The sequence below is a fragment of the Salvelinus alpinus genome, chromosome 24 (genome assembly GCF_045679555.1).
Source record: "Salvelinus alpinus chromosome 24, SLU_Salpinus.1, whole genome shotgun sequence".
Classification (NCBI taxonomy): domain Eukaryota; kingdom Metazoa; phylum Chordata; class Actinopteri; order Salmoniformes; family Salmonidae; genus Salvelinus; species Salvelinus alpinus.
The window spans coordinates 6,343,359-6,368,493 of NC_092109.1; positions in this window are offsets into that span (position 1 = coordinate 6,343,359).

The following is a 25,135-nucleotide window of genomic DNA, read 5'->3' on the forward strand; positions in this document are numbered from 1 at the left end:
TCAAGGTCTGAATAGGGGAGTAGCTCTGATGCGTTGCGAGGTAATTTAGAGGTAATCAACTCCAATCATTTGACACTACGGCCTGGCAACCTCCAATCTATATCAACACAACGCCATGGCAACGAGCAACCATCCCAGTCATCTTGGTAATAACACTCTGCTCCTCTTATCCCTTACCCTGTCTTGTATCTTGTATCGTTTCCTAATCCAAGATGGCGTAGCAGTCAGACGTCTTTGTCCCTTGTATATATTTTTTTACATCATTTTCTTCGCATTTCTTTAAAAAATATTTTCCTAAACAGCAACTTCTAAATACTCTCCTGCAACCCGCCTCACCCAATGTGGCGTGGATCTGCTTTTTTTCTAAAGTATTTCTATTTACTTCGGATCTGGAATCCCTCAACTGAAGATAGCCAGCTAACTACCTACCAGCTATCAGTTAGCAAACCATTGTTAGCGGTAATCTGCTAACCTTTAGCTCGGAAAGCTCTCGCCAGTTCGAACAACGTGACTCAAACCAGAGCATAACGGACCTATTTCTCTCCATATCCCCGGATTCCTACCGCAAACTCTGAACATTTTCATCTGGATCTTCGCAACTAGCTAACCGCAATCCCGGGTGACCACTCCTGGCTAGCGTTTCCATCCCGGAGCAAGCACCAATTAGCCTGAAGCTAGCCCGGCCAGGGCTCCTGTGCTACCACCGAAGCCCACTCCTGGGCTACAATATCCGGACCCCTTCTACTGCCGGTATGGGGCACGGAACCCCGCCGATCCTCTACGACTGGAATACAGACATAATCAGCCCGAGGACTCCAACAGGCCCCTCAGGCGCGACGCCCGCTGAAGGCCCATTCTGCTAACCTACTAGCTACCTAGAGCTACCCGGAACACTACTCATTCCACGACTGGTCTATCGACATCACCGCACGAAGAGGCAAAAACAGACTTACCCCCATCGCGACGTCGCCCAAAGGCTAACTTGCTAGCCCCGGTCTGCTAACTGCTAGCTTGCCGGCCCCGGTCTGCTAACTGCTAGCTTGCCTGCCCCGGTTTGCTAACTGCTAGCTTGCCTTCCCCGGTCTGCTAACTGCTAGCCCCTGCTAACTGCTTGCTTGCTAACCTGGCCTACTACCTGTTAGCTTGTTAGCATCGGCCTGCTAACTGTCTGAATCGCCGTGCCCAACCACTCACTGGACCCATATGTTCACTAGGCTACGCATGCCTCTCTCTAATATCAATATGCCTCGTCCATTACTGTCCTGGTTAGTGATTACTGCCCACTGCTCTGAGGCTAGGAAACACTGTCACCACCGATAAATCCACTATAATTGAGAATTTCAATAAGCATTTCTCTACTGCTGGCCATGCTTTCCAACTGGCTACCCCTACCCCGGTCAACTGCCCGGCACCCTCCACAGCAACCCGCCAAAGCCCCCACCATTTCTCTTTCACCCAAATCCAGATAGCTGATGTTCTGAAAGAGCTGCAAAATCTGGACCCCTACAAATCAGCCGGGCTAGACAATCTGGACCCTCTCTTTCTAAAATTATCTGCCAAAATTTTTGCAACCCCTATTACTAGCCTGTTCAACCTCTCTTTTGTATCGTCTGAGATTCCCAAAGATTGGAAAGCTGCCACGGTCATCCCCCTCTTCAAAGAGGTGACACTCTAGGCCCAAACTGATACAGACCTATATCTATCCTACCCTGTCTTTCTAATGTCTTCGAAAGCTACAAACAGACTACCGACCATTTCGAATCCCACCGTACCTTCTCCGCTATGCATTCTGGTTTCAGAGCAGGTCAAGGGTGCACCTCAGCCACGCTCAAGGTCCTAAACGACATCATAACCGCCATCGATAAGAGACATTACTGCGCAGCCGTATTCAACGACCTGGCCAAGGCTTTCGACTCTGTCAATCACCACATTCTTATTGGCAGACTCGACAGCCTTGGTTTCTCAAATGATTGCCTCGCCTGGTTTACCAACTACTTCTCTGATAGAGTTCAGTTTGTCAAATCGGAGGGCCTGTTGTCCGGACCTCTGGCAGTCTCTATGGGGGTGCCACAGGGTTCAATTCTCGGGCCAACTCTCTTCTCTGTATACATCAATGATGTTGCTCTTGCTGCTGGTGATTCTCTGATACACCTCTACGCAGACGACACCATTCTGTATACTTCTGGCCCCTCTTTGGACACTGTGTTAACTAACCTCTAGACGAGCTTCAATGCCATACAACTCTCCTTCCGTGGCCTCCAACTGCTCTTAAACGCAAGTAAAACTAAATGCATGCTATTCAACCGATCACTGCCCGCACCTGGTCGCCCGTCTAGCTACTCTGGACGGCTCTGACTTAGAATACGTGGACAACTACAAATACCTAGGTGTCTGGTTAGACTGTAAACTCTCCTTCCAGACTGACATTAAGCATCTTCAATCCAAAATGATATCTAGAATCGGCTTCCTATATCGCAACAAAGCATCCTTCACTCATGCTGCAAAACATACCCTCGTAAAACTGACCATCCTACCGATCCTCGACTTCGGTGATGTCATCTATAAAATGCCTCCAACACTCTACTCAACAAACTGGATGCAGTCTATCACAGTGCCATCCGTTTTGTCACCAAGCCCCATACACTACCCACCATTGCGACCTGTACGCTCTCGTTGGTTGGCCCTCGCTTCATACTCGTCGTCAAACCCACTGGCTACAGGTTATCTACAAGACCCTGCTAGGTAAAGCCCCGCCTTATCTCAGCTCGCTGGTCACCATAGCAGCACCCACTCATAGCACGCGCTCCAGCAGGTATATCTCACTGGTCACCCAAGCCAATTCCTCCTTTGGTCGTCTTTCCTTCCAGTTCTCTGCTGCCAATGACTGGAACGAACTGCAAAAATCTCTGAAACTGGAAACACTTATCTCCCTCACTAGCTTTAAGCACCAGCTGTCAGAGCAGCTCACAGATTACTGCACCTGTACATAGCCTATCTATAATTTAGCCCAAACAACTACCTCTCCCCCTACTGTATTTATTTATTTATTTTGCTCCTTTGCACCCCATTATTTCTACTTTGCACATTCTTCCACTGCAAATCTACCATTCCAGTGTTTTACTTGCTATATTGTATTTACCTCGCCACCATGGCCTTTTTTTTGCCTTTACCTCCCTTATCTCACCTCATTTGCTCACATTGTATATAGACTTATTTTTCTACTGTATTATTGACTGTATGTTTGTTTATTCCATGTGTAACTCTGTGTTGTTGTATGTGTCGAATTGCTATGCTTTATCTTTGCCAGGTTGCAGTTGCAAATGAGAACTTGTTCTCAACTAGCCTAACTGGTTAAATAAAGGTTAAATACACTGCTCAAAAAAATAAAGGGAACACTTAAACAACACAATGTAACTCCAAGTCAATCACACTTCTATGAAATCAAACTGTCCACTTAGGAAGCAACACTGATTGACAATAAATTTCACATGCTGTTGTGCAAATGGAATAGACAAAAGGTGGAAATTATAGGCAATTATCAAGACACCCCCAAAAAAGGAGTGATTCTGCAGGTGGTGACCACAGACAACTTCTCAGTTCCTATGCTTCCTGGCTGATGTTTTGGTCACTTTTGAATGCTGGCGGTGCTCTCACTCTAGTGGTAGCATGAGACGGAGTCTACAACCCACACAAGTGGCTCAGGTAGTGCAGTTCATCCAGGATGGCCCATCAATGCGAGCTGTGGCAAAAAGGTTTGCTGTGTCTGTCAGCGTAGTGTCCAGAGCATGGAGGCGCTACCAGGAGACAGGCCAGTACATCAGGAGACGTGGAGGAGGCCGTAGGAGGGCAACAACCCGCAGCAGGACCGCTACCTCCGCCTTTGTGCAAGGAGGTGCACTGCCAGAACCCTGCAAAATGACCTCCAGCAGGCCACAAATGTCCATATGTCAGCATATGGTCTCACAAGGGGTCTGAGGATCTCATCTCGGTACCTAATGGCAGTCAGGCTACCTCTGGCGAGCACATGGAGGGCTGTGCGGCCCCACAAAGAAATGCCACCCCACACCATGACTGACCCACCGCCAAACCGGTCATGCTGGAGGATGTTGCAGGCAGCAGAACATTCTCCACAGCGTCTCCAGACTCTGTCACGTCTGTCACATGTGCTCATGTGCTCAGTGTGAACCTGCTTTCATCTGTGAAGAGCACAGGGCGCCAGTGGCGAATTTGCCAATCTTGGTGTTCTCTGGCAAATGCCAAACGTCCTGCACGGTGCTGGGCTGTAAGCACAACCCCCACCTGTGGACGTCGGGCCCTCATACCACCCTCATGGAGTCTGTTTCTGACCGTTTGAGCAGACACATGCACATTTGTGGCCTGCTGGAGGTCATTTTGCAGGGCTCTGGCAGTGCACCTCCTTGCACAAAGGCGGAGGTAGCGGTCCTGCTGCGGGTTGTTGCCCTCCTACGGCCTCCTCCACGTCTCCTGATGTACTGGCCTGTCTCCTGATGTGCCATCCTGGATGAACTGCACTACCTGAGCCACTTGTGTGGGTTGTAGACTCCGTCTCATGCTACCACTAGAGTGAGAGCACCGCCAGCATTCAAAAGTGACCAAAACATCAGCCAGGAAGCATAGGAACTGAGAAGTTGTCTGTGGTCACCACCTGCAGAATCACTCCTTTTTTGGGGGTGTCTTGCTAATTGCCTATAATTTCCACCTTTTGTCTATTCCATTTGCACAACAGCATGTGAAATTTATTGTCAATCAGTGTTGCTTCCTAAGTGGACAGTTTGATTTCACAGAAGTGTGATTGACTTGGAGTTACATTGTGTTGTTTAAGTGTTCCCTTTATTTTTTTGAGCAGTGTATATATTTTTTTAAAATCATTGGCTGTCTTGTTTCTTTCATAACATCCCATAAATAAACACACCAACTGCAAATACTATAAACACAGGGATAAAGACACTTGTGGGGCAAATACTATGGAGACTTTTTCATTTACATATACAAATATAAATTGACCAACTATAACCCCATACAGCATAACAATGTTTCTTGTTGATCTTTCAAAAAAGTACAGTATCACCTCAGCATGAAGGTTTGATCTCCGCATAAATGATATAATTTGAGATACAGTACAAAGGTAACTCAGTGCATAGGTTGTGGAATATGTATGAGTCACTTACCAACAGAAATGTAATTCTAGTCAATATTAGCTTTTTGAATTTTACAAGAAGTTCACACGATAACACAATAAAAGCCAATATAATCAAAATCGGCCATAAGCAACAGGGAAGCCTCTGGTAATGAAATTTGAATCGGTTTAAATGCAATAAAACAGCTGGCAAACAACAAATCAAAGTTTGTTTTTATGGTATTGGTGAGGATCCAGCAAGTGTTATATGTTTTCCGCTTGTTAAATAACCCTGCGTTGGTTGAGAGTGTGTGTGTATGTGTGTGTGTGTGTGAGTCTGTGTGTGTGTGAGTCATGCTGTATAGGTTTCCATTGTGTGGGATGGAGACCAGGTCCTTTAGGCCTTTTTCTTCCTAAACACATATACACACACGTGCACAACCACACGTAAGCACTTGTAATACTTCAATGTTTCTCATTCAAACTTTAACATTCACTTCTATTCCATAAGCCCAAAGGTGAAAAAATAAAAAGTAGTCAGTTATGGAAATAATTGTCCGTTTGAGAAATGTTTTTAAAGGCCCAGTTTTAAATTAAGGGGGGGGGGGGGGGGGTTCTACTAAGCTAACATATGGAATTGTTTGTTTTAAGATGGTCATACCAAGGATCATTTAGCTATTTGATTTAGAATTTTCAAAACAAATATTTGATGAAACATTGAATTTGGCCTTACTGCTGATAGAAACACATTGAATAAAACAGACGTTTATCAAAAGGAAGTTTGTTTTAAAGTGTCTGTCCTATATCTGAGAGATCAGGAAATATATATATATTTTTTTACCCGTATTTAACTATTTAACATAAAAAACTGGTACCAGGCAACCTTCAGATGAGCAAAACAACCGACATGTACGTGTTCGTGAGAGTCTCACCTTTCCATAGAGGGGTCATATTAGTGTGTAGCCCAAACTGTTTAGACAGACGAGAGTTCTAACCCACTGGGCACAGACGTCAGTTTAACGTCTAGTTTTGATTTATATTTGGTTGAGTTGTCAACTAACGTGAATTTTTTTAATCATTATGTTTGGATTGGATTTAGCTTAAAAGTTGGGTGAAAAAAATCCCAAACTCCTTTAAATTTATGACTTCTTTCAAAACCAATACATTTTCCACGCCGATTCAATGTCATCATCACATTGAATATTTTTTATTTATTTATCATTTTTTTGTATTTTTTACCCCAATTGGTAGTTCGCTGCAACTCCAGTATGGACTCGGGAGAGGCGAAGGTCAAGAGCCATGCATCACCCGAAACACAACCCTGCCAAGCCGCACTGCCTCTTGACACACTGCTTACTTAACCCGGAAGCCAGCCGCACCAATGTGTCAGAGGAAACACCGTACAGCTGGCGAACGATGTCAGCGTGCATGAGCCCGGGCTCCACAAGTAGTTAATAGAGCGCAATGGGACAAGGACATCCCAGCTGGCCAAACCCTCCCCTAACCCGGACGACGTGGGGACAATTGTGTGCCACCTCATGGGTCTCCCGGTAGCGGCCGGCTGCGACACAGCCCGTGATTGAATCCGGCTCTGAAGTGACGCCTCTAGCACTGTGATGGAATGTCTTAGACCTCAGGAGGCCCCATCACATTGAATTTCTGAAATTAAATGATATGGAAACAACGTTGATTCAATTAGTTTTTACCCAATAGGAAACCTATTTGCCCATAACAGCTAGTTTTCTGTTTTCCCCTCCCCACACAGACCACTCCCGAACAGTCCGAGCAAAATTTACCATTTTAATGGCAAAACTGAAGCATGCATGAGAGCACCAGCTGTTCCGGACGACTGTGTGATCACACTCTCCGTAGCCGATGTTGTAACGGTTCTTCTTCCGAAGAGGAGGAGTAGTGATCAGACCAAAATGCAGCGGGTTTTGAAAACATAATGAATTTATTAACTGCCGAAAACGAACACGAAAACAAACACTTGGAATGATTACAAAATAACAAAACGAACGTAGACTGACCTAAACCATGAGAACTTACATATAACACGAAGAACGCAGGAACAGGTACAGACTACAACAAACGAACGAACAAACGCTACAGTCCCGTGTGGTACGAACAAACATACAGACACGGAAGACAACCACCCACAAACAAACAGTGTGAACAGCCTACCTTTATATGGTTCTCAATCAGAGGAAACGTCAAACACCTGTCCCTGATTGAGAACCATATAAGGCTAATTACCAACGACCTAAACATAGAAACACAAAACATAGAATGCCCACCCCAACTCACGCCCTGACCAACTAAACACATACAAAAACAACAGAAAACAGGTCAGGAACATGACAGATGTGAGCAAGACCTTTAAACAGGTCAACATTCACAAAGCCGCAGGGCAAGACAGATTACCAGGACATGTACCCACAGCATGCGTAGACCAACTGGCAAGTGTCTTCACTGACATTTTCAACCTCTCCCTGGCCGAGTCTGTAATACCAACATGTTTCAAACAGACCACCATAGTCCTTGTGCCCAAGATAGTGAAGGTAACTTGCCTAAATGATTACCGTCCTGTAGCACTCACGTCGGTAGCCATGAAGTGCATTGAAAGGCTGGTCATGGATCACATCAACACCATCATGCCAGAAACCCTAGACCCACTCCAATTCGCATACCGCCCCAACAGATCCACAGATGACGCAATATCAATCACACTCCAAACTGCCCTTTCTCAACTGGACAAAAGGAACACCTATGTGAGAATGCTGTTCATTGACTACAGCTCAGCGTTCAACACCATAGTGGCCACAAAGCTCATCACTAAGCTAAGGACCCTGGGACTAAACACCTCCCTCTGCATCTGGATCCTGGACTTCCTGACGGGCCGCTCCCAGGTGGTAAGGGTAGGCAACAACACATCTGCCACGCTGATCCTCAACACTTGGGCCCCTCAGGGGTGCGTGCTTAGTTCCCTCCTGTACTCCCTGTTCACCCACGACTGCGTGGCCAAGCACGACTCCAAAACCATCATTAAGTTTGCTGACGACACAACAGCGGTAGGCTGATCACAGACAACAATGAGACAGCCTATAGGGAGGAGGTCAGAGACATGGCAGTGTGGTGCCAGGACAACAACCTCTCTCTCAATGTGAGCAAGACAATGTAGCTGTTCATGGACTATAGGAAAAGGAGGGCCGAACGGGCCCCCATTAACATCGACGGGTCTGAAGTGGAGCGAGTTGAGAGTTTCCACATCGTCAACAAACGATCAAGGTCCAAACACACCAAGACAGTTGTGAAGAGGGCACTATAACACCTTTTCCTCCTCAGGAGACTGAAAAGATTTGTCATGGGTCCCCAGATCTTCAAAAGGTTCTACAGCTACACAATAGAAAGCATCCTGACCTGTTGCATTACTGCCTGGTATGACAACTGCTCAGCATCTGACTGGAAGGCACTACAGAGGGCCCAGTACAAGCGGGCCAAGCTTCCTGACATCCAGGACCTATATATACAAGGTAGCGTCAGAGGATGGCCCAAAAAATTGTCAAAGAATCCAGTCACCCAAGTCATAGACTGTTCCCTCTTCTACCGCACGGCAAGCGGTAAGTCTAGGACCAAAAGGCTCCTTAACAGCTTCTACCCCCAAGCCATAAGACTGCTGAACAACAAAATTAATCAAATGGCCACCCAGACTATTTACATTGACCTCGATTACAAATGACCTCGATTAACCTGTACCCCCGCACATTGACTTGGTACCGGGGCTATATACCCCCTGTATATACCCCCTGTATATAGCCTCGTTATTGTCATCCATATGTGTGTATTAGGTAGTTGTTGTGGAACTGTTAGATTACTTGTTAGATATTACTGCACTGTCTGAAATAGAAGCACAAGCATTTCACTACACTCACATTAACATCTGCTAACCATGTGTATGTGACCAATAAAAATCGATTTGATTTGATGCACATTTCTTGTGTTACCTTTTGATAGATTTTTTTACTTTAGTTTATTTAGTAAACATTTTATTAACTCTGTTTTTTGAACGGCATTGTTGGTTTCGGGCTTGTAAGAAAGCGCTTCACGGTAAGGTCTACACCTGTTGTATTCGGCGCATGTGACAAATAACATTTGATTTGATTTGTTACCCAGAAATGATTTGACATTGAGATAAAAACGGCTGCATTGGGCCTTTAAATGATCTGTTTTCCAACTTGAAGTTCCGACTACAGAATCTTACCATAAAGGGGTCATTAGAAAAGAGAAGCAGCAGGTCAGTATCCAGTGAGCCAGACACCAAACTATTGTAACCCCGGTCACGTCTTGGCACGAGTCTCTTGTTAGCGTGAGACAAGTGTTGAAGAGGGGCCCCTATGCTGCGGTCGCGTCCTCTAATTGATGAGGACAAGGTGGTAATTGACACATTTTGTGTGTTGCGTGCATGTGTGTGTAGCGGTAATTGTCAAATTGTGTCTGAATTTACATTTCACTGCTCTACAGGGGTCTGTCAATTGTGTTGTTCAGGTGAGCAGGGGTCGGTCGTGTGTCGGGGTGTCAGGAGCGGGTGAGTGGGGTGTCCCATGTGCCCTCTCCCCTCTTACACTCCTCTGTGAAGGCAGGCCATTCTCCCATTGAGAGCAGGGCACTGGCATCCCGTTTTAATTAGAACAAAAGGCCAGAGAGAGACGACCATGGCAGAATGGACTATTTATACCTATCTCTCACTGTCTGACTGCATGGACACACATTCCTATGCTCCCACACATGTACATACAAACCCACCCAGTGAAACAGATGCCTGTAATCCTGTCCTGTTGAAATGCTTTGTCTGCAGTTAAGTTAAAACTCCTAAATAAAAACAGGGGACATTTCTCCTGTTTGGAGGTCATTTAGGAAAAAAAGAGGGTGTGTTTATTGTCGGCACTCCTGCACCTCTATAAAAATGTATGTTTTAAACACTGACTCCATATTTCCTTATTAAAATAACACTTCATTGTTATGTGTTGTGATTTTCTTGGAGGCAGAGTAGGTCTGTGCAGAAATGTGGTAAACCTATAAAAAATGTGGAACATGTATTTTAATTTTTATAAAGTAATGAAGTTATTTAATTACAACTCATTCGAATCCACACAATATCCTTAATACACGGCAGCTGTTTTAGCTACAATTTTCAGTAACAATACAATAGAATCTGTACTCATCAGAATCATCCTACGAGACCACACAAATAGGACACATGAAAGGAAAATTAAATGGAAAAGGCGATACCTAGTCAGTTGTACAACTGAACTCATTCAACTGAAATGTGTCTTCCGCATTTAACCCAACCCCTCTGAATCAGAGAGGTGCGGGGGGGCTGCCACATCCATGAAAATATGATCTCTGAGAAGTTAAACTTGCGACACCTGAAACAACGAATAAAATCTCCCCAAAATCTCAAAAGCAATGATGTTTGGGTTATAACTTGATTAGAACAACCCCTCAACACCAGACAACAACATAACGGTTTAAACAGGTCCCAGATCAGGAAGAACTTGGCTAACACAACCTATTCTCCCCTGGATACACACACACACAGAATGATCCAAGTTCAGTTTTTTTCAAATGACTCCACATTGATTCAACATTGTGAACAAACTGTTTGCTGGCAGATGATGCTTGCTCTCTTTGTTTTGTGTTCTGGCTGGATGCTAACAGCTTAACTTGCTAATTTCCCTCGTGCAGACACCCACGGCGAGGACCCGAGTAGGCGTCCGCTCACAATGCCGCAGTCATTCAGACATCTCGGGGATGGACGCAATGGCACTTTCATCCTCTCCTGTAGCCAAACACTTTGGCCCAGTGATTGGTTTGGCATCACACCTCTGTTGAGGAAACAAAGCTAGGCATTGTAAATTCAGCCTTCTCCTTTTTCCACTCTCTATTTCTCTCATTTTCTCTCCTACTCTCTCTCTCTCTCTCTCTCTCTCTCTCTCTCTATTTTCCTTCCTCTTTCTCTCACTCTTTCTGGCTCTGTTGTAGTTTGTTTCTTCTTTCCATAGCTCATTCACAACAATCCAACACAAGTAGAGTTTTGTTTTGATTAAAGTAAAAAGGAAAGACTTCCATCGATCTGTGTTTTATGTTGAGGCTTTCACAAAGACGACGTTATTCATGTGATTGAAGACAAATCATTGTACTGTATCAGCGTCTGCAACAAATAACGTTTAATTGAACCCTTAATAAAGCTAACTGAAGATCCCTCTTTCAAAACCATGAAGAACTGTATTGATTCCTATAGTTGAAAGATGAAGTCCTATAGGTTGGCTATTTATTAGTTAAAGCCTATTGGAACATATCCCCTCCACCCACACACTCATCAATCATAACCGTCTGTCTCTTACCTAACAGTGTGAAAACAGAAACGTAAAGAAGTGAAACTAGAGAGTATCACGTCAGTGCTAAAAGAGATTGTCATTTTACAGATTTTTTCCAATTGCTTTGGTGCATTTTCCACATCTTAGTACAAAACATTAAACAGATGATCAAACAGGCAGTGGTTTGAAAACTCTAAACAGAATTTAAATTGACTTAGTACAACACACATTTCTCTTTGCCAAGATAAACCATCCACCTGACAGGTGGATGACAAGCATAACAATAAGCTGATTAAACAGCATAATCATTACACAGGTGCACCTTGTGCTCAGGACAATAAAAGCCACCCTAAAATATGTAGTTTTGTCACACAACATAATGCCACAGATGTCTGAAATTTTAAGGGGGCATGCAATTGGCATGATGACTGCAGGAATATCCACCAGAGCTGTTGCCAGATAATTGAATGTTCATTTCTCTAGTGGTGGAAAAAGTACCCAATTGTCATACTTGAGTAAAAGTAAAGATATCTTAATAGAAAATGACTCAAATAAAAGTGAAAGTCACACAGTAAAACACTTTCAAAAAAAAAATTATTTATTGAATATTCGAAACATACAATATACTTGCAGTGAAGCCGCTCAACAACTACATCATACCAGTCATCCAACAGATTCCCAATCAGAGCGACACACAGAAGCATCCATGGTCAATACCCTGCTCAAGGGCATGTTGACCGATCTACCACCAGGCCAAAAAACGTGAACCCGAACCCTGCAAGATCCCCCCACAGTTCCCCAATAACTGTCTCTCAACCATTCAAGACCCCTCCCACAGTACCCCCCAGGAAGAAAAATAAAAAATACAATTAATTCCATTCCCCACCTCCAAGAACCCCCCAATGCACCAACAACCAAGAGAATGAACTAAAGAGAAAAAAGGAAAAGACAGAAGAAAACAGAAAACCTCAATGCAAAAAATAAATAAAACAAAATAATACATTTAAAACAAAGGACATCAAGGACAACTAAAATCATAACAGCATTGCCAACTGTATATGTTTGTGTGTATGTCTGGCACTATTACATGTATGTGTGTGTTCTTGTATGTGTTTATTTGAATGAGAGTGTGTGTATATGCATCAGCCTCAGGCAAACCGGGATTAGTTGTAAAAACACTGCCCCTTAGTGTCATAAAAGTACCTTTTATTATATTTTATTTTGACTTTTTAATTAATTTAAAAAAAACTTTCTATCTCTCACACAGCAACTCCACTCCCAATTGTCTCCAATTCCACATACCAAACCTCAGCTTCCCTCAGCCCATCCCATCTATCTCTGCTGGCCACCCACTTCGGGTTTCTACACAACACATATCCTTCAACTATGCTGTGATGTTTAACGTACAATTTCAATCTATCTAATCGAATAGAATCCACAGATTGCGAGTTGAAGATAAATACTTTTACTAAGAGTATTAGTATATTAGTAATTGACTGACCCAGTCTCTCCAGATCTCCTAACAGTACTATTTCTAGGTTCAATTTTAGATCAATGCTGTGCATTTTCAGCCATTCCTGAACCTGAGACCAGAAACAGGCTACCTGAGGGAAATACCAAAATAAATGGTCCATTGATTCTGTATCCTCACAACAAAATCTGCAGAGCTTCGATGATTTTATGCCCCAAATATTCAACATTCTGTTGGTGGCAAGAATTCTATATAATAATTCTATATAATAAGTCTTGCATCTTGCATTGTTTTATATATCAACTCATACACCCTGTATCATGGAATCGGTACATCAAAAATCTCTTCTCAACTATTTTGCAATCTGTATGGCACAGTTGTAATCATCCTGGTCCTCAAATGAAACTGGCATCCTATTTGGTATTTTTATTCCTCTGCCAGTTTTGATCCTTTATATTGGGCAGACAGACCAGTTCCCTACCTCCTCCTGCTGCCACCTGCCTCCTCCAGTTTTTGGGGCAATGCTGTAATCATTTGGTTGTACTCTTGGATTGAGCAGACCTTTCCATACAATTCTGATAACTCCATGAAGGACATAACTCTACCATTCCAATTTACAATATCATTTAAGAACAAAATACCCCTTTCAAACATCTTTCCCATAAATACAGGTATTTTATCAACCAGCACATTTAAGTTCAGCCATAATATTTGTTGTAATATTTGATCTATCTTTTCAGGGGGATGAAATTGAAAATGTAGCCAGCTCTTCAATGCTTGCTGGAAAATGAGAGATACTTTGAAAAAAGTATAATTTTCGATTAATTTAAAAATTTTAACAATCGATGAGCTCTTCTTAGTAATCTACTTGAGAACCATTTAGGGTTCAAATAAATATTTTGAATAAGTTAAGCTTTTAGAGAGAGGTTTAGTGCTTTTATATTTAATAATGTCAACCCACCCAATTCATATTCATTATATAGATAGGCACGTTTTATTTTCTCTGGTTTAGCGTCCCAGATAAAGCGGAAAAGATTTTGCTCATATGATTTGAAAAACGAATCATCAGGAGTAGGCAGCGCCATAAGTAAGTGAGTAAGCTGAGATATGACTAAGGAGTTAATCAGGGAAATTTTTCCATAAATAGACAGGTATTTACCTGTCCATGGTTGCAGGATCTTGTCTATTTTTACAAGTTTCCTATTGAAATTCATTGTGGAGAGCTTATTTATATTTTTTGTGATATGAATACCGAGTATGTCTACTTCACCATCAGCCCATTTTGTAGGTAAGGCTAATGTAAAAGTTGTATTTTTTAAAGATCCAATATGTAATATTGTACACTTATCATAATTAGGTTTTAGTCCAGAGAGTACAGAAAAGTTATCTAGATCTTCAATGTTACATTGCAGGGATCTAGCTTGCGGACTTAATATTAAACTTGAGTCATTGGCATACATGGACACCTTTGTTTTTAAGCCTTGGATTTCTAATCTTCTAATGTTGTTATTGGATCTGATTATAATAGCTAGCATTTCGATGGCCATAACGAATAGATATGGTGACAGCGGACACCCTTGTTTAACTTCTCTTGACAATTCAAAACTCTCTGAGAAGTAGCCGTTATTTACTATTTTACACCTGGGGTTGCTATACATAATTTTTTACCCATTTTATAAGAGAATTACCGAAATTGAAAAAATCCAGGCATTTATAAATAAAATCCCTGTATTACTTTATCAAATGCCTTTTCAAAATCCGCTTTAAATACCATTCCTGGCTTCTTATACGTTTCATGATGTTCTATTATTTCTAGTAGTTGTCGTATATTATCTCCAATGTGTCGTCCATGTAAAAAACCTGTTTGATCCGGATGAACAATACCTGGTAAAACCCTTTTAATTCTGAGAGTTATGCATGTTGCTAGTATTTTTGCATCACAACATTGAAGTGTAAGGGGCCTCCAGTTTTTTAGATAGACTGGGTCTTTGTATTTGCCATCTGGGTCTTGTTTTAATAATAGAGAAATCAGACCTTCCTGCTGAGTACCTGACAGACTACCATTTCTATAGGAGTAGTTAAAACAATCTAACAATGAAGCTTTTAGTATATCAAAAAATACTTGATATACCTCTACCGGTATGCCATCAAGCCCTGGGGTTTTTCCAGACTGAAAGGATTTAATTGCCTCAAAGTTCTTCCTCTGTAATTTGGCTTTCGTACTGATCTTTCTGTACATCTGTTAATTTTCCATATTTTATATTATTTGGAAAAAAATCCATACGATAATCTTCATTCAGTGGGAAAGGATGAGACGGAAAAGAGAACTGCCTAAAATAATTGGCTTCCTCTTTAAAAATATCATTCGGAGAATCATAGATGACTCCGTCTTCAGTAACGAGTTTCTGCAAATTCTTTTTGTTAGCGTTCCTGTATTAGAGATTCAGGAACAATTTTGTGCATTTTTCTCCATATTCCATCCAGTTTGCTTTATTTTTGTAATAGATTACATTAGATCATTCTTGAATAAGTCCCTCAAGTTCTTTTTGTTTTTCCTCTAACTTATTTTGTATGTCTGTAGTATCGTTTTTATTGCTATCTACCTGTACTATTAGTTCATGGATTTCCCTTGTTAGTCTTATCTCTTTAGCCAGAAACTGCTTTTTTATTATTGATGAATATTACACAGTAAAATACTACTTGAGTAAAAGTCAAAATGAATTTTCAAAAATATACTTAAGTATCAAAAGCAAAAGTATAAATCATTTCAAATTCATTATATTAGGCAGCACAATTTTCTTGTTTTTTAAATTTACGGATAGTCAGTGGCACACTCCAATACTCAGACATAATTTATAAATTAACCATTTGTGTTTAGTGAGTGCGTAAAATCAGAAGCAGTAGGGATGAGCAAGGATGTTCACTTGATACGTATGTGAATTGGACAATTGTCCTGTCCTGTTAAGCAGTCAAAATGTCACTGGTACTTTTGTGTGTCAGGGAAAATGTATGGAGTAAAAAGTACATTATTCCCTTTAGGAATGTAGTGGAGTAAAATTAAAAGTTGACAAAAATATCAATAGTGAAGTACAAATACCCAAAACATCGACTTAAGTAGTACTTTAAAGTATTTTTACTTAAGTACTTTACACCACTGCATTTCTTTACCATAAACTATAAACCGAATTTGGCAGTACAGTGGCTTGCGAAATTTGGCTTTTTTCCTTTTTTGTTGCCTTACAACCTGGAATTAAAATATATATATTTTTATCATCTGATTTACACAACATGCCTACCACTTTGAAGATGAAATATTTTTTCTTGTGAAACAAACAAGAAATAAGCGTGCATTACTTGAGCGTGCATAACTATTCACCCCCCAAGTCAATACTTGTAGAGACACCTTTTGCAGCAATTACAGCTACAAGTCTCTTGGGGTATGTCTATAAACTTGGCACATCTAGCCACTGGGATTTTTGTCCATTCTTCAAGGCAAAACTGCTCCAGCTCATTCAAGTTGGATGGGTTCCGCTGGTGTACAGCAATCCTTAAGTCATAACACAGATTCTCAATTGGATTGAGTTCTGGGCATTGACTAGGCCATTCCAAGACATTTAAATGTGTCCCCTTAAACCACTCGAGTGTTGCTTTAGCAGTATGCTTAGGGTCATTGTCCTGCTGGAAGGTGAACCTCCTTCCCAGTCTCAAATCTCTGGAAGACTGAAACAGGTTTTCTTCAAGGATTTCCCTGTATTTAGTGCCGTCCATAGTTCCTTACATTTTTACAATTTTCCCAGTCCCTGTCGATGAAAAACATTCCCACAGCATGATGCTGCCACCACCATGCTTCACTGTGGGGATGGTGTTCTCGGGGTGATGAGAGGTGTTGGGTTTGTGCCAGACATAGCGTTTACCTTGATGACCAAAAAGCTAAATTTTAGTCTCATCTGAGCAGAGTACCTTCTTCCATATGTTTGGGGAGTCTCCCACATGCCTTTTGGCGAACACCAAACATGTTAACTTATTTTTTTCTTTACGCAATGGCTTTTTTTCTGACCACTCTTCTGTAAAGCCCAGCTCTGTGGAGTGTACGGCTTAAAGTGGTCCCATGGACAGATAGTCCAATCTCCGCTGTGAAGCTTTGCAGCTCCTTCAGGGTTATCTTTGGTCTCTTTGTTGCTTCTCCGATTAATGCCCTACTTGCCTGGTCCATGAGATTTGGTGGGCGGCCCTCTCTTGGAAGGTTTGTTGTGGTGCCATATTCTTTCCATTTTTTAATAATGGATTTAATTTTGCTCCGTGGGATGTTCAAAGTTTCTGATATTTTTTTGTAACCCAACCCTGATCTGTACTTTTCCACAACTTTGTCCCTGACCTATTTGGAGAACTCCTTGGTCTTCATGGTGCCGCTTGCTTGGTGGTGCCCCTTGCTTAGTGGTGTTGCAGACTCTGGGGCCTTTCAGAACAGGTGTATATATACTGAGATCATGTGACAGATCATGTGACACTTAGATTGCACACAAGTGGACTTTATTTAACTAATTATGTGACTTCTGAAGGTAATTGATTGCACCAGATCTTATTTAGGGGCTTCATAGCAAAGGGGGTGAATACATATGCACGCACCACTTTACCGTTTTTTATTTTTTTCGAATTTTTTGAAGCAAGTAATATTTTTCAATTCACTTCACCAACTTGGACTATTTTGTTTATGTCCATTACATGAAATCCAAATAAAAATCGATTTAAATTACAGGGTATAATGCAACAAAATAGGAAAAACGCCAAGGGAGATTAATACTTTTGCAAGGCACTGTACGTTCATCCGTCCTCTCAACGTATAGCCACACCAGCCCAGGACCTCCACATCCAGCTTCTTCACCTGCGGTATCATCTGAGACCAGCCACCCGGACAGCTGATGAAACTGAGGATGATTTCTGTCTGTACTAAAGCCCTTTGTGGGGAAAAACTAATTGATTGGCTGGGCCTGACTCCCCAGTGGATTGGCCTGGCTCCCAAGTGGGTGGGTCTATGCTCTCTCAGGCCCACCCATGGCTACGCTCCTGCCCAGTCATTTGAAATCCATAGATTAGGGCGCAATTCATTTATTTGAATTGACTAATTTCCTTATATGAACTGTAACTCACTAAAATCTATGAAAATATATGGTTGTTGGGTGAAGATGTCTCCAAACAAAATGACTGCACAATAAAAGGTTTTGGATAGAATACAAAGTTTTTTGCAGGATAAAAGTCTCTTTTTCTCTTGAGGAGCAATCAAATAAAATTTATATCTGCCTCTTTAACCTTCTTAAACACTTTTAATGAGACCAAATCCTTGTATGTCGTGCCCTGACTGCTGGCTGGCATGAGTTATGTTTTATTATTTTAAGTATTTTATTAGGATCCCCATTAGCTGCTGCCAAGGCAGCTGCTTCTCTTCCTGGGGTCCAAACAGGAAGAAAACAACACATCACAACAAAACATTAGTCTCCGCCATTACAAATGTACAATATAAAATGTACAATATTAGAACAATGCAATATTACAATGTGTGGGTGTGTGTAGAGTGTGTAGGTGTGTGTGTTTCTCTTCACAGTCCGCGTTGTGCCGTGAGGTGTTGTTTTATTCGTTTTTTTATATGATTTTACTGCTAGCTTGAGTTAGTTGATGTGGAAGAGAGTTCTATGTAATCATGGCTCAATGTACTGTAGTACAGTGCGTTTCCCAGCCTCTGTTCTGGACTTAGGGATGGTGAAGAGAGCCCTGGTTGCATGTCTTGTGGGATATGTATGGGTGTCTGAGCTGTGTCTTAGCTGTTTTATCAGAACGTTTATACCTCTCACAAAGACAAGTAGTGATGCAGTCAATCTCTCCTCTACTTTGAGCCAGGAGAGATTGACATGCATGTTCTTGATATTAGCGCTCTTTGTACATTTTTAAGGGCCAGTCGCGATGCTGTTCTGGGCTAAGCGTAATTTGTCGATGTCCTTCTTTGCAACGCTTGACCATATACAGTGCATGCAGAAAGTATTCAGACCCATTCATTTTTCCCACATTTTCTTATGTTAACGCCTTATTCAAAAATGTATGAAATAAAAAAATCAATACCCCATAATGACAAAGCGAAACAGGTTTTTAGATTTTTTTTGCAAATGTATTAAATATAAAAAACAGAAATACACTACCGTTCAAAAGTTTGGGGTCACTTAGAAATGTCCTTGTTTTTGAAAGAAAAGCAATTTTTTTGTCCATTAAAATTGATCAGAAATACAGTGTAGATGTTGTTAATGTTGTAAATGACTATTGTAGCTGGAAACGGCTGATTTTTTATGGAATATCTACATAGGCATACAGAGGCCCATTATCAGCAACCATCACTCCTGTGTCCCAGAAGACTTGTAATTAATATCTTCACAATGCTCAAAGAGCTATTCAATGTCTGCTTTTTTATTTTTACTTTTACCAATAGTTGCCTTTCTTTGCGAGGCATTTGAAAACCTCCCTGGTCTTTGTGGTTGAATCTGTGTTTAAAATTCACTGCTCGACTGAGGGACCTTACAGACAATGTGTGTATGTGTGGGGTACAGAGATGAGGTAGTCATTCAAAAATCATGTTAAACACTGTCATTGCACACAGAGTGAGTCCATGCAACTTATTACGCACATTTTTGCCCCTTGTCATAACAAAGGGGTTGAATACTTATTGACTCAAGACATTTAATATTTTCATTGTGTTAGGTTCTTAACAAACTGATTAAAAACTCAAACGGACAACTAGAAAAAGCTCAAACCAAGTTTATTCACCCACTGGGTCATACAGCTGCAAAGACAAGGCATGATTACACAAGCACATATATTTATAACCTTCTAATAGGCGTGGTCAACTCCTTACACATCAAGACAGCCAATACATCTCTGTTGTTAGGCAGGAATTTAATTGGTTCCTCTCACTGGTTTAGTCATAACCCTGCCTGATACTAAACCCTTAGAGGCCGCGGAAGTGTATGCGTGAGATAGGACTGTAGTAGGAGAATTGTTGTGGTGGGCCTCTCTGGGCCTCCTCCCATTGGTTTCTTCTCCCTTCATCTGTTGATTTGACCTCGAGATGCATTCCTCGCTCCTTCCTAGTTCCGCAGCCGGCCTGCCTTATCAGAGACTAACTATTACCCTTTGCTTCCTTCCTTAGAAACATGGAACAGAATATGAACTTTCTACACTTATTAACTTCCCATACACCTAGTTGCCATCTACCCTTCATTGACCCCAACACATACATTCCTTATACATGTTAAGTAATGAATAAGTTATAGTATGGTAACATGAATAAGTATATCTCAAGCTAGAATTGAACAATTGTTAATTAATTTGTAAATATTTCCAAAAACATAATTCCACTTTGAAATGTTGGGGCATTGCGTGTAGGCCAGTGACATAAAATCTCAACTTAATCCATTTTAAATTAAGGATGTAACACAGCAAAAAAGTCAAAGAGTATGAATACTGTCTGAAAGCACTGTACCTCTCTGTTAATATTATATACACTATCAAGCAATTCACACATATGATCCATATACTGACTGTTAGCACTTGGTGGTCTATAGCATGACTATAGTGCAACGGTGTGTGCGTCCATGTCACGCCATGCATATATGGTGTGTGTGTGTGCGCGTGTGTGTGCAATGTGCATGCGTCAAAAAGTTCCACAGCTGCACCATTGAGAGCATCTTAACTGGCTGCATCAACGCTTTGTATGGCAACTGTTTGGCATCCGACCGCAAGGCGCTACAGAGGGTAGTGCGTACGGTCCAGTGCATCACTGCCATCCAGGAACTCCATACCAGGCGGTGTCAGAGGAAGGCCCTAAAAAGACTCCAGCCATCCAAGTCATAGACTGTTCTCTCTGCTACCTCATGGCAAGTCTGGAACCAACAGGACCCTGAACAGCTTCTACCCACAAGCCATAAGACTGCAACATAGTTAGTTAAATAGTTAACCAACAACTACACGGGCTATCTGCATTGACCCTTTTTGCACTAACTCTTTTGACTCACCACTAACGCTGCTGTTACTGTTCATTATCTATCCTTTTTCTTAGTAACTTCATCCCTACCTATATGCATGGGCGTTTTTAGCATGTAAATCCTGGTGGGGAAAACTCCCCTCAAAATGTTTCGATGCATGCCAGCAAAGCCACTACAAAACACAACATTATATAACACTATAACGGTGACAAACGGTGCCCACTAACTGTTAGGGCCTACATAAAGCTGTCCCATCAGCAGTCCCAACACCTTACCACTGTTACACCTGGCTATCAGGGGAGCCTTGTCTGGCAGTGAAAGTTCATTCAGCCTCAATTATTGCCTTTTAAAAAAACATAGCTGATATGGTTGACTTGCTTAAACAAATGTGGTTTCTACTAAAATTGACATGTAAAAACTATGGCATAAGGGGACGACGAGCAGATCAGAGGCAATCCGTAATTTCAATTAAGACATTAATGAGCGAGCAAGGACGGATGTAGTCAATATAATACCACATATCCTGAGGCTGCATTTATTGAAGCTGGGGATTTTAACAAAGCAAATTTGAAGAAAACTCCACCGAAGTTCTATGAACACATTGACTACTCGCACTGCTAAAACACTCGACCACTGCTACTCCAACTTCTGGGATGCCTACAAGGCCCTCCCCCGCCCTCCCTTCGGCAAATCTGATCACGACTTCATTTTGCTCCTCCCTTCTTATATGCAGAAACTCAAACAGGAAGTACCCGTGCTAAGGACTATTCAACACTGGTCTTGACCAATCGGAATCCACTCTTAAAGATTGTTTTGATCACGTGGACTGGGATATGTTCCGGGTACCCTCCGAGAATAACATTGACGAATACACTGATATGGTGACTGAGTTAATCAGGAAGTGTATAGGAGATGTTGTACCCACTGTGACTATTAAAACCTACCCTATCCAGAAACCGTCTATAGATTGCAGCATTCGTGCAACACTGAAAGCGCAAACCACCGCATTTAACCATGGCAAGGTGACTGGGAATATGGCCGAATACAAACAGTGTAGTTATTCCCTCTGTAAGGCAATCAAACAGGCAACACATCAGTATAGAGACAGAGTAGAGTCATAATCCAACTGCTCAGACATGAGACGTATGTGGCAGGGTCTATAGACAATGACAGACTACAAAGGGAAAACAAACCACGTCATGGACACAACGTCTTGCTTCCGGACAAGCTAAACACCTTCTTGCCCACTTTGAGGATAACACAGTGCCACCGACATGGCCCACTACCAAGGTCTGTGGACTCTCCTTCTCTGTGGCAGACATGAGTAAGACATTTAAACATGTTAACCCTCGCAAGACTGACATCCCAGATGGCATCCCTAGCCGCGTCCACAGAACATGAGCAGACCAACTGGCTGGAGTGTTTACAGACATATTCAATCTCTCCCTATCCCAGTCTGCTGTCCCCACATGCTTCAAGATGTCCACCGTTGTTCCTGTACCCAAGAAATAAAAGGTAAGTGAACTAAATGACTATATCCCCGCAGCACTCACTTCTGTCATCATGAAGTGCTTTGAGAGACTAGTCAAGGATCATATCACCTCTAACTTACCTGACACCCTAGACCCACTTCAATTTGCATACCACCCAAATCGATCCACAGACGATGCAAGCGCCATCACACTGCACACTGCCCTGTCCCATCTGAACAAGAGGAATACCTAGGCTGTTCATTGACTACAGCTCAGCATTCAACACCATAGTACCCTCCAAGCTCATCATTACGCTCGGGGCCTTGGGTCTGAACCCCGCCCTGTGCAACTGGGTCCTGGACTTCCTGACGGGCCGCCCCCCAGGTGGTGAAGGTAGGAAACAACACCTCCACTTCGCTGATCGTCAACACAGGGGCCCCACAAGGGTGCGTGCTCAGCCCCTTCCTGTACTCGCTGTTCACCCATGACTGTGTGGCCACGCACGCCTCCAACTCAATCATCAAGTTTGGAGATGACACAACAGTAGTAGGCCTGAGTACCAACAATGATAAGACCTACAGGGAGAAGGTGAGGGCCCTGTGAGTGTGATGCCAGGAAAACAACCTCTCACTCAACGTCAACAAAACAAACAAGTTGATTCTGGACTTCAGGAAACAGCAGAGGGAGCACCCCCCATCCACATCAATGGGACCGCAGTGGAGAAGGTGGAAAGCTTCAAGTTCCTTGAACTGAAATGGTCCACCCACAGGGTGAGGCGCATGGGCTACTAACAACTTACTACACAACATACACTTAGTATTACTTTCTTAGCTACAGAATCTCCCTGGCATAATACATAATTTATGCAGCAGCATACAATACATTTTTGGACTCACCCTGTTGTGCTGTGCTCAGTTGAACAGGAAGATGGCGCAGCAGTCCTTCGTGGGCAAATTTTGTCATCAAACTTTGTCATCAAAGTCTGGCATTATTTGGATTTATGGTGCTTTCAAGACAACTGGGAACTCTGAAAAAACAAGGCTGAATCATGATGTTAGTGAACTTCAGGTCAGAGCTCTAGAAAGAGGCCTGAGTTCCCGACTTGGAATTCCGAGTTGGATGACCGTTCAAAACATATTTTCCAAGTCGGAGATAGTATTTTTCCGAGTACCCAGTTGTCTTGAACTCACTGAAGTCTGAGATTTCCCAGTTCCGAGTTTCCAGTTTGAAAGCGGCAGAAGTCATGCTGGATTGACAGCATGGCCAACGTTTATCCTTTTACGCTTGCTGTCAGTCTTGAATGTTTATCCTTTTAAGCTTGGAAAAGAGACCATTAAACCCAGACTTGGACCACACATTCTCTCCACTGGATAGCAGGCTAGTGATTGCTTTGCAATGCTTGCAGTTAGCAACTGATTCCATCCAAACAGATTTGTTGAATTTGCGAACTTGTTGTGTAATGTTTATGTCCAATGGCCGATGAGCACAAATACGTTTGATCTAAATTTCTCTTCATATGACAAGAATTGTCACTTGATTCATGATGATGACTGCTAGCTTTGCTAGCTAAGATTTTGGAAGTATGATGTTGACATGATCAGTCCAATCAAAGTTACTGTAGATATAACATAACTTGATGTAATTTTATCTGTGGCCAAGGACCTTGAGCCTTCATGGATGGGCACTTCTAATGGAGTCATTAAAACTCGTTTTTCAACGACTCCACAAATTTCTTGTTAACAAACTATAGTTTTGGCAAGTCGGCTAGGACATCTACTTTGTGCATGACACAAGTCATTTTTCCAACAATTGTTTACAGACAGATTATTTCACTTATAATTCACTGTGTCACAATTCCAGTGGGTCAGACGTTTACATACACTAAGTTGACTGTGCCTTTAAACAGCTTGGAAAATTCCAGAAAATTATGTCATGGCTTTAGAAGCTTCTGATAGGTTAATTGACATCATTTGAGTCAATTGGAGGTGTACCTGTGGATGCATTTTAAGGTCTACCTTCAAACTCATTGCCTTTTTGCCTTACATCGTGAGAAAATCAAAAGAAATCAGCCAAGACAAATCTGGTTCATCCTTGGGAGCAATTTCCAAATGCCTGAAGGTACCACGTTCATCTGTACAAACAATAGTACGCAAGTATAAACACCTAGAGATGAACTCTCCTAGAGATGAACTTAATTTGGTGCGAAAAGTGAAAATCAATCCCAGATCAACAGCAAAGGACCTTGTGAAGATGCTGGAAGAAACAAGTACAAAAGTTTCTATATCCACAGTAAAACGAGTCCTATATCGACATAACCTGAAAGGCCGATCAGCAAGGAAGAAGCCACTGCTCCAAAACCACCATAAAAAAGGGAGACCATGGTTTGCAACTGCACATGGGGACAAAGATTGTACTTTTTGGAGAAATGTCCTCTGGTCTGATGAAACAAAAATAGAACTGTTTGGCCATAATGACCATCGTTATGTTTGGAGGAAAAAGGGGGACACTTGCAAGCTGAAGAACACCATCCCAACCGTGAAGCACGGGGGTGGCAGCATCATGTTGTGGGGGTGCTTTGCTGCAGGAGGGACTGGTGCACTTCACAAAATAGATGGCATCATGAGGAGGACAATTATGTGGATATATTGAAGCAA